Below are 10,025 nucleotides of genomic sequence, written 5' to 3'. Positions count from 1 at the left end.
TGCATATGAAGAAAGATGTGTCACTAAATTCCTCCATGAGGAACAAATGGCACTCACTGACATTCATTGACACTTGCTGAATATTTATGGAGACCAGACAATGGATGTGAATACAGTGAGGCAGTGGGTGTTGTGTTTCAGCAGTGGCAACAGTGACTGTGGGTCATCTCCACTGGTGCAGATTTTTACGAGCATGACATGCAGGCTCTTGTTCAACATTGTCGAAAAGGTATAGCTAATGGTGGTTGTATTGAAAATAATGTTTTGTACTTGAGATTTTTCTCTGTTGAATATTGTTATTGTTCTTTTTGTATCTGTTGTAGTTTCCATGGCAATAAATAGGAGTTATTTTCAGGGTGACTTATGTATTTTAAGGGAAGTTTGATCTGGTTTTGTTTTGATTGTTGTTTTAATTGATACCAGAATTTAAAATTGCTGATGCCTCATTCCTGGGGATATTCAAGGTCAAGCTGGACAGGGCTCTTAGCAACCTGATCTAGCTGTAGGTGCCCCTGTTCACTGGAGAGGTGTTGGACTAGATAACCTTTAAGTTTAACAGAAGACTTTTCACAGCTTCATAACAGGTTACAACTTCCTTATTTAGAAACAACAACAAAAAAGAATAAAATTATGCAGCAGATTCTATGGTCTCATCATCATAGTTATGATGTGAGTTTCTGTTGAGACCCTGCATGACACATTGACAACACAGATGATTGCCTGGGCACTCCACTTCCCTGGTAGTTTTAGGCGATAGTTTATGGCTATGTTGTTATCTCTGTACTGCCATAGCTACACTACTCCAAGTAAATAAAGCAGTCCCTTTAAAGCCATGTCTGAAATACACTCTAATCTCCCTGATAATGGTAAAAACATAATTTTTGGTGCCTAGATGGTTGCAACCCTGGAGTAACACTATAGAAGAGAATGAAGGCTCACAGAGGTGATATTTCTGTTGTGACTCTATGGGGCTTTAGTGACTTGGCTCTGATCAAAACAAAGAAGTGCCAATAGTGAGAATAAAGCGCATAATGTAATGAAATCTGAATTTATGTAATTATGGAGAAGAGTCTTTCATGGTGGCATAGATCTAACAGGAATGGACAGAGAATGCCAAGCTATGGAAGGGAACTCTGCTCTATAGGATTAGAAAACTGAAGTGGGAGCTGCACAGGTAAACCCCAGAGAGGAGCAGCAACTGCAATGGTACCTTGTGAACTGGAGAATGATCTGAGCTGAAATGAGTGACAGAGCAAGGTGAGAGATGAGGAAAAATTCTGTCTTAAAAATATCAGAATAAACACAACTGCAGCCACCACATTTAGATGGAGAGTAATAAGATCATAGTATATGCAGAACTGACCTAAATTTACTGGCAGCAGTGCTTAAACTGGGAAGACAATCTTAACCTCAACAAAGTAAAAATTATTTTCACATCTGCAGTTATACAGGGTGTTGCTGTTACCATAAAATAGGTGAGATCACCAAGACTGTATCCTCAGATCTTGCAAGTGGCAAGTCTGAGCACATTCATGTGCTCAGGTCAGGACAAGGAGGGCAGGAGAGGCTCCAGGCCCACAGCAGGGGTCCTCCTGCAGCCTGACAGAGTGCACCTGGAGCTGGTTTTCACCTGCAGCCCAGGGAGGGCCCACGCTGCAGCAGGGTGACATTTCCTGAGGGAGCTGTACGAAGGCGGTTGTTTTCGTATTTGTTTCTCACTAGCCAAATCTATTTTAAGGGATGATAAATACAGTGGAATTCCACACGGAAGTCCTTATGAAGAGTATAAGATGTGATATTCACAACATTTAGCTTTTAATAATGTTTGTTTCGCAATGACACCAGCATGATTGCACTCTCGTCCAGAATCCTAATTCACACATTTGTAAGGAAGAAGGTTCATTTTCTTTTTCCTTGTACTAATTTTGTTTTAAGACTTAAGTACTACTCTGCAATTTAGAAATAGAACATAGTGTAGTTTTCACTTTCTCTTGTGTTTAATTTATATATTTTAACCCTTAAATTAATTTTAGACTTAAAAAGGATAATTTTGGCTAATGTTATATTTTCAGTAGCTCATATTCGCATTGAATTATTCCCAAATTGGAACAGAATCTAATTTGAGGTGCTTTTATGCTCGTAACACTATTATATTGCTCTGGAAAAAAACTGTACGATAAGTGATACCATGGGATATATCTCATAAATACAAATATTGAAATCTGGTTTGACCAGAACATCTGTATGAGAGAGCGAGATGTTTGTTCATGTTGTATGAGGTGAAGATCTCTGACCCCAGGACACTGAAGAATGGAAGTTGCTTTTCTTGCAGATTGATGTAGGGGAGTGGGGAGTCTTACAACATATCAGTTTTGTAGTGTTGGGGTTTTTTTGCATTCTGTGATGTCTTGCTCATTTTCTCTTTGTCAGAATGAAATATATGAACAAGCAAACAAAGAAAACCTACCCATCTTTGCTGCTGCTTCCGAGACCCCACTCTCAGAAGTAGTGTGTTTGACATATGCAAAGCTGTTTTGTTGTAGAGGGAAAACGATTAAGTTAGAGTTAAATTTGGTGCCTAATGTAATTCCACTTTCTCCACTCTGCTGATAGAAGAAAATAATCAGAATGGGGCTCTAAAAGTATGCATGGAATCTATATGTGGAGTATCTTGGAGGTTTTCATGCAGCCATGGTCTCTGTTTTAAGAAAGAATTATTTTGCAATTGCTAGACAGGCATCCTCAGATGCAATGACCAAATGGAAAGCAAAGTTCTTTTAGTTATCTGAACCTTCAAATATTTGTTCAAATGTTGAATCATCATTATTTGATTCACACCATCAAAAAAACTTCCTAATCTGTTAGTATTGCTGTTACAAAATAGGTCTCTTTTACCTGAGTTCCTTGGAAAAAATGCTTGTGAATTGTATTTTCATAGGTTCTTCCCTTCAGGAAGAAAAGAGAAAGAGAGGAGATATATAAGCTTGGAAGGACCACCTACTGTGATGAAAGGTTGAGATCACTTTTGAGCATTTTCTATAGATCTCCCAGGTGATTTTTTTTGCATGCTATGTGAAAGTGTGGTAGAAATACCTCTTCTGTTAAAAGCAAATATTTGTGTCTGCCTCAAATTGTTATTCAGTGAGAAATCATATACCTCCCTCATTGCCTGTGTTATGTTTTTACAGTTGAAAACAGCAATGGGAAATGACTATTGATTTGTTGCACAATTTCTTCTTGCATTTCTACTTCATCATGTTTATATACAACATAACCTGTGTGTGTATTCCTTCTTGGGCTATTATAGAACTATATCAGTTTTCTCTCTGAACCCCAGAGCAAAATTCATCAGAATATTAAAGAAACAACTCACAGTTTCCAATAGATTCACTTTCTAGGGGATATCTGTAGGGAATACTAACATAAAATATAGTAGTCAGGTGCTCAGATGGTGTAAATCACTGTAGGTCTGTTTAATGTTGCAGCCATATTAATTTACAGTATCTGGGTATCTTGCCTATAGACCATCAATAATGTTTATTTCCACCAAACCAAAGCCAGTCCTGAAACTGTAAGTAAAACAGCTTCCAGTGGAAACAACATCTTTCTGAATTGCTTAAGTCAACTGGTCCTTTCTGCTAGACTGGTTTATTTCAATAGGATAGTACTGAAGTAGAGTAGATGAAAATCTGGGTGAAGTCTTCATCCCTCAATGTATTTTTCTAAGCACTTTTTTTTTTTTTAAAATCCATCTATGTAGGCATAAGGAATACTGATGACTGGAATATCCTCAATCCTCCATCAAACTCAACCTTCTAACTCATAGATTAGACAGCACTCAGAGATACTTTCTATCTGGGAATACGTGATGGGAATCTTGAACACGGACAACTGCAACCAAAGTATTTAAGAGGACTGCTATTTTTACCAAGGAATCATATTGGTAAGAACAATTGGCACGTGTTTTTCCTGCCAAAGGAAATATTGCTGTACCTTCATGAGTGTGTTTAATAACAGCTGAGAGATATACTTTGTTGTTTCTTTACTAGAAGCCGGGCAGGAGAACTCAGAACATCAGAGATCCTGGATGGGCCTGTGGAGAGTTGTTTGCAGAAATCTCTTCAGATCTAGGATGATTGGACGTGCACAGAAGCTGAATCTAAGATCTTGAACTACACTATTATTCAACGGGGAAGTCATTTAGTAACATAATTGTTAGCACTTGTGTCTTGTGAATGTTGTAAGAAGAGTGCAGGAAGGTTCTTTACAACCTTATGATCTTTGTCTTTTAATGCAGGAAACAGTCACTGAGTAGTATAATGAGGACGTGAAACTTCACTGAAATTTTCCCAGTAGAAAATAATCTTGTGATATCTTGGAAGAGGCAGAAGTGCCACCAGTTTCTTCACCTTATCTTTCAGTTATTAATTTCTTCTGAGCACTTGCACCAAAACCCCAGAAGATCTACATGAAGGGTTGGAAATAGTGGGATACTCAATGTCTGCAATATCTTTCAAATAACATAATAAATTTCTGCAGTAGCTAAGAATGCTTTTTGAGTGGAAGAACATTGTCAGTACCTCACAAACACCTGAGTAACTTCAGAAATTGTTTTAGAAACTGTGAGTAAGGATTTGATTTTCAGAGGTTCTGAACTTCCACTCAAGAACTGAGAGTCCTCAGTGCTTCTAATGAATTTTATTTTAAATTATCTTATATAGACAGTAAGCATAAATCTCTGCCTGCCCTTTGTGAAGCTCACAGGATTTTTCTTGCTCATGTGGAGACAAAATTCACAGGTAGGTAAATAAAGAGGCAGATAAGGGGGAAAAGTTAATTGAAATAAGAAGCTTTTGGAAGTGATGGTCCTTGATATCTTCAGTGTGCTTATTTTTAAGCTCCAAATTTCTATTTCTCCTCATGGAGGTGCACAAAAACAAAGCAATAACTTCACTGGCCAAATTCATTTGGGGATTATATTTGTCTTTTCCTCAGCTGCAAATAACTGCATCAATTATCTGAAGTATATTAATGGATTAGTCAAAAGAAAACACAGTTGGTAATAACAATAAAGGCAAAAGCTTTTTGCATAGTTAATGTCTAGACAGATACATTAAGTTACTAAAAAACAAGTGAGAAATGTAAACCCATAAACATTTAGCATCCTCAAACAATGTGCTTCTTGCTTACTAATTGTACTGATGTGATATTACTGATTAGTTTAATAGGAAACATGGATGTAATTATAATAAACAGAAACCTAGAGTAAATCACTCACCTATCTAGTTAGTTTTCTATAATTAAAAAAAAAAAAAAAAAAGAAGGAGAAGAAAAAGAAAAAATGGAAAGATTAAGTCTAGGTTGAAAAATGTATGGCAGTCTACTGGCAGTAGAAGTATTTGAGATGTGTCCTCCTTTGTCTGTAATATACTCTAAATGTATGTTGTTCAGTATGAGCTGGTACCAACAATGTTTCTGGACTGTACAAGAAAGAAATTTCTTACACATTCTAAATCAAAGTGATTTTTTATTCAAGAAAGAGTGATATCAGTTTTCAGTACTGTGGCAGTAATTGCCATTTGAATGGCATTGTAACTAATTGCTATTAGAGAGGTTTTATGGCATGCTGATGTCCTTATGGAATCACCTATGAAACTGAGATTATTTTCTCTTTTTTTTTTCTTCTCCTTCAACCCCAGAAATATTTGTTTTGTCAAAGAATCCCAAATCTGAGATTATATTCTTTCCAACCTGAGTTTTATCATTCTCAAACATTCCAGTAGAAAAAGTGAAAAAGCAAAGGGAGGAGCATGAAAAATAAAGCAAAAACTTTGGTTTTCTGGGAAACAGGAGGATGAAAATGATAATACGTACATTTCTGAAAAAAAAAAACAAAACAAACCTCTTGAAAATACAAATATTTAAAATTCCCAGCTGCTCTTGATAACAATGGACCTTTCTATTTATTGGTGTTAATAAAAGAACACGACCATCTCAGCATTCAGACCTTATAATACTAGTTTTCCGTAAGAGATCAGCTCTACAAACAAGTCTGGAGAGCATGTGACCTTTTGTTAAAGAGACAAGAAACTGCTATTATGACATCAAGTGCAATATGAATGCATAAATAGAAAGTGAGCTTAAGTCTATGTAAAATAAGCAAGGGAATTGGATAGTTAGATTAATTGGAAACTGAAAAACAGTTTATAAATTCAACTGCTGAGAGTGATTAGAATTTGTTCTTTAATTTTCTTTAGTGCAGGATCCAATCAAACTAGAGATATTTTCATATTCATGCTATGATTTTGGAATAACCAATGTCATGTTTATGCAAATACTGTCTGATTATCATTCTCTCCAATTAGAGATTAATAAAGCTACTAATGAGATTTGCATCTCCTCTATTTAATTTAAACATGTATATGAATTCCAATCAAATCCCATGAACAGGCGTCTAGGACCCCTGTTTTTAACATAAGAACAGAACAATAGAATGAGGAGGAACATGTAGACTGTCAGCAAGAGCTGCAATGCTAAACACAAGATCTGTCTGAAATTCTTACCTTTTGCGGGGTTTTGCCTTCAAGAGAGGCAGCTCTGTTCAAACCTTTGAATTCAGTCTTCAATGAAGGTGTCTATTGTTGTTCCCCAGCAGAAATGAACCAGAATGAGCTAACCCCTGGAAATGCAAACTGAGAAGGGAACATGGCTGATGCCCAGGTTTTGTATAGTAGCCAACCTGAGGAGGACTCAGATTCTCCCTGAGTACTTCCATCGATATACTGGTAACTGCCATTTACAAATGAACTGGTTTTTTTTTGTTTGTTTGTTTTGTTTTTTTTCAGGATGGGAGTCATTAGACACTTGGTTCATTTCTGAATAGCTCATGAGAATAAAGCCTAATGTGCCCACATTCCTGAAAATGGGCAGACTGTTTTGCTCAGATGCTCTCTGTTCTTATTCTGTTCTATTTTGTTACAGAAAGGTTATAACCCTGTAGATGCCCTTACACAAGCAAGTCCTTTCGGAGATTCAGACAAATGTATGTTCAGTTACTGATCTCAGATGACTACAGGAAGGATCATCCGCCCCAGTGTGGACTTCTCCATGTCAAATGAAAACACGATTTTAGGACAAGAGGGATTCAGATAAGCAAGCTTTCTGCATCCTGCTTTTAAAGATAGAAACCTAGTATTCACAAACGTATAATTTGTAGTCTCTAAGTCCTTTTCTGAGTGTTCTGCCAATCTATTTTGTTAAACTTGTTGTAAAGAGAGAAAGCCTCTCTTTCCTGATTTACAGACCCAACCTACCGTAATCATTGATGAATCTACTAATTTCCTCCTTCTGAACAGACTTAGTGCATAATTCCTATTCATCATAGCACTCGTGCATTGCTACATTTACAGCCCTTTTGAAAATTTAAACTGTAGCAGCTCAGGTCTCTCTGAGGAGTTACTTGACAAATACCTTTTGTCTCTAAATGCCATGTTATCTGTGTAGCATACATTAGCATAAGTAAATAAATGTGTAACTTGTTACAGTAAGGGCATATTTCTGAAATGATTTACTCAGGATACTCTAAATTATTTCCAAATACATTTTTCATACTAGCCATTGCCCACTCCACTACTTTTGATGGCTTGGGAAATTATCAAATTTAGAAAAAATAAATGAAGTATAAAAGTAGGTAGGGAAAAAAAGAGTGGGAGAAATGGAGAGGAAGTAATATTTCCTTTTCAAATTACACATAATATTACTTTGGCTAAAGGAAACCCTCAGTAAGTTTGCAGATGACACCATGTTGGGAGGAAGTGTTGATCTGCCTGGGGATAGGAGGGCTCTACAGAGAGATCTGGAAAGGCTGGATTGATGGGATGAGGCCAGTGGGATGAAGTTCGGCAAGACCAAGTGCTGGGTCCTGCACTTTGGCCGCAACAACTCCAGGCAACACTACATGGTTGGGGCAGAGTGGCTGGAAGATTGTGTGGAGGAAACAGACCTGGGGGTATTGATCGACTTGTTCGCTTGGCTGAACATGAGCCAGCAGTGTGCCCAGGTGGCCAAGAAGGCCAATGACATCCTGGCTTGTATCAAAAATAGTGTTGCCAGTAGGGGCAGAGAAGGAAATGTCCCTCTGTACTCAGCACTGATGAGGCCGCACCTCGAGTACTGTGTTCGGATTTGGGCCCCTCACTACAAGAAAGACATTGAGGCACTGGAACATGTGCTATGATTCTATGAAACAGAACAGTGGCAAAGAAACTACAATTTTTAAAATGTATTAGTTGCAATATAGCACTGTATTTTGGATTCTTCATCCTATTTTTTTTTCTTTCATTTTACATAGCTTCTGTCTGTGGTCAAGAATAGAAGAACACTGGTACCTGGTTCTTCTGAAGGTTGATAGAAGTTAGTGGCTCTGAAGATGCTGTTTATCTGTAGATGCTGTCTATCTAAGCAATGTTGGAAAGCTCTTTCCCACACGAATACAGAAAGCAAAGTAGTACTAATCCATAATGAAATTTGGTCACATAGGAATATGAAAAGATGAATTTCTTAATTTTGAATGTAACTTTTTCCGTCTAATTCATTTGGTAAACTTTAATCCAAATGGATTCCCTAAGGTAACAACAGGGATCTTCGTCTGAATGATATACTTGTCATGTGAATCCTAAATCCAAGTTCACTGTTGATATCTTTGCATAATTTTTAGTATTTTTATGTTTTTGTAGGACACTGTACAGATTACAGCAATCCAAACACAGATAAAGTATCTGTATAAACTGTGTTTTTTTTTTTCTTTAATGTATGTAGTTATTAGGAAACTCAGATACTTTTCCTTCAAACCAGTATGAGAAGTCTGTGATAACCAAAAGCACTGAATTAAATTATAGTTTTTTTTGTTTTAGACACTGATTTCCTTGCAGTTTCAACTTTTCATTATTCATTGTTTACAAAAAAAATTATATATGTATATATATATACATTGAACACTGAGCTCAAAGAATCATAAATGGCTTATGTTGGAAGGGACCTTAAAGATCATTTAGTTTCAACCCCTTTGCTGTGGGCAGAGGTGCCACCCAAATGATCGGGCAGCTCAGGATCCCATCCAACCTGGCCTTAAATGCCTCCAGGGATGGGGCATCCACAGCTTCTCTGGGCAGCCCATGCCAGTGCCTCACCACCCTCTGATTAAAGAACTTCCTTCTAATTTCCTTCACTATCATCAGACCTTGCAAGAATTCAGTTTCCCTCCTGTTTTAAGCTCGTTTTAAATACTGGAAGGTCACAATGAGGTCTCCATGGATCCTTCTCCAAGCTAAATGAGCCCAGCTCCCTCAACCTGTCTTCATAGGAGAGGTGCTCCAACCTTCTGATTATCTTCATGGCCTTGCTCTGGACCTTCTCCAACAGGTCCATCTTTCTTGTGATGAAAAAGCTGCTCTGCTACGTACCAAACCTTGACCCAGAATCCAGTTGTCTACACATGATTTAGCACCGGGTTCCCCACAAACATGCAGTACGTGGATGAGGAGAGGTGGTGCCACATAAAACTGCACTTTGTACAGGCCACTGGAGAGGCATGCTACTGAGAGCCCACTGAGGTGCTTTGGTGCTGTGGTATTGCTATGTTTAGGGGGAATTGCAAGAGGTGTGCCTAGGCGGGCATCGGGATTAGGGGTGAGACAAGGGGCTCAGCTGAAGTGCGTCTATGCCAATGCCCGCAGCATGAGCAACAAACAGGAGGAGCTGGAAGCCTTTGTGCGGCAGGCAAACTATGACCTAGTTGCCATTACGGAAACATGGTGTGATCGCTCCCATGACTGGAGTGCTGCGATAGATGGCTACAAGCTCTTCAGGAAGGATAGGCAAGGAAGGAGGGGCGGTGGCGTGGCTCTGTATGTTAGAGACTGTTATGATGTTATTGAGCTTGCAACTGGGGAAGACAACGTTGAAGCTCTGTGGGTTAGAATCAAGGGAAAGGCTGACAAGGCAGACATCCTGGTGGGGGTCTGTTA

This window comes from Numida meleagris, chromosome 2, assembly GCF_002078875.1.
Source record: "Numida meleagris isolate 19003 breed g44 Domestic line chromosome 2, NumMel1.0, whole genome shotgun sequence".
Classification (NCBI taxonomy): domain Eukaryota; kingdom Metazoa; phylum Chordata; class Aves; order Galliformes; family Numididae; genus Numida; species Numida meleagris.
Note: the sequence above shows the minus strand (reverse complement) of the source record.